The sequence below is a fragment of the Hipposideros armiger genome, unplaced genomic scaffold, assembly GCF_001890085.2.
Source record: "Hipposideros armiger isolate ML-2016 unplaced genomic scaffold, ASM189008v1 scaffold_1490, whole genome shotgun sequence".
In the NCBI taxonomy this organism is placed as follows: Eukaryota; Metazoa; Chordata; class Mammalia; order Chiroptera; family Hipposideridae; genus Hipposideros; species Hipposideros armiger.
In genome coordinates this window covers 134,389-135,605 of record NW_017732840.1, presented here as the reverse complement: position 1 = coordinate 135,605, position 1,217 = coordinate 134,389, and the positions used below count along the sequence as shown (strand labels likewise).

The 1,217-nt window shown below is 59.3% G+C and overlaps 1 protein-coding gene across 1 annotated transcript in view; it reads left to right on the top strand.

The window, feature by feature from the left end:
• Positions 1–318: 318 nt before the first annotated feature.
• The window catches only part of ALDH1L1 (aldehyde dehydrogenase 1 family member L1), a 115,307-nt gene continuing 114,408 nt past the window's right edge, over positions 319–1,217 (top strand). The window contains exon 1 of the mRNA XM_019634079.1: positions 319–735. The gene's annotated coding sequence lies outside the window, so the exon portion shown is untranslated. The remainder of the gene's footprint in view (positions 736–1,217) is intronic.

The window sequence follows — 1,217 nt, the reverse complement described above, 5'->3', positions numbered from 1 at the left end:
CCCCTGACTTTCCTTGGCTCAAGGGGAACAAATAACCCTTCCTGAGGCAGGATTGGTCAGGCTGGGAGCCAGGAGAGGGGTCCCCGGCATCCAGAGTAGGTGGAAAGGAGCACTGGAAGAAGGGGATTTGCCTAGCAAGTCAGGAAGAGCATTGTGCAGGCAGAAACCCCAGACACTCTGTTAGTGCCTCTCCCAGGTTCATGGAGGTTCAAAGGGCAAGGATCTTGTTTGGCTCTGCCTTGCGTCCAACATACGGCAGGAACTTGGTACATTATTTTTGAGTGAGTGAGAGAGTGAGTGAGTGAGTGAGTGAGTGAGTGAGTGAGAATTACCTGGTTTGGCGAGAATTTCCCCTTACCAACTCAGCCTTGTAAATATTCATAAATTCGGGGCGTTTGGGCCTTTTCAAAGCCCTGTGACTTCTGCAAGTCTTCTCTATAAATGCAAGCAGGCCCAGAGAGGGTGAGTGATGCGTCTGGCCGTGGTCTCAGAGTTAGAGTCCTTCCCACCCCCACCCAGAGTCACTTTCTGCTCGTCCCGCGTACCCCGCCTTTCTCGCCTCGGCCAGGCGCCTCTCCCCTCCCAAGCTTTGACCTTGACTGTGGCTCCCGGACTGGCCGGGGCGGGTCCCACCTCTCTGGCGCCCAGGGCCAGCCTGCGTCAGCCCCAGTTCCCAGACCGCGGCTCTCAGAGGTCCCTTCTGGTCCGCAACGCCTGCACCGCCTTCCCGGCTTGGTGAGTCCCGGAGCGCCTCGATCTCCCGCCCGGAGGAAGGCAGGCTACCCCAGTTCGCCCCTACGGGGGTCCCAGAGGCTCCACGAGCTTCACCCCAAGAACGTGGGGTTTGGGGTCCGGATCGCGGGTTCCCGTTGGGGCAGCTGAGCCTCCAGCCTGGCCTGGGATCTTCAGGCTAGAGGACCGCGACAGGGGACTGGGCAGGGGGGCAGAGCTTAACAGCCCGCTCCACCCTGTGGGGTGGACGTTATAGGCCCGGTTTACAGAAGAGAAAACTGAGTCTTGAGAGACAAAGGGACAAGCCGAAGGTGACACGATTGTCTGTGACAGGGGGCTGCTCCCTTTCCTAAGTCCCTTACCCCATTCTCGGGATTGGGAAAGCTCCCCCCTGATTGGTCCTGGGCAAGAGGAGCCCGGACTCTGGAGACCCAGCAGGATCCCACAACGGGGTTCTGAGCGGTGCCCTACTCATATCCCAGACG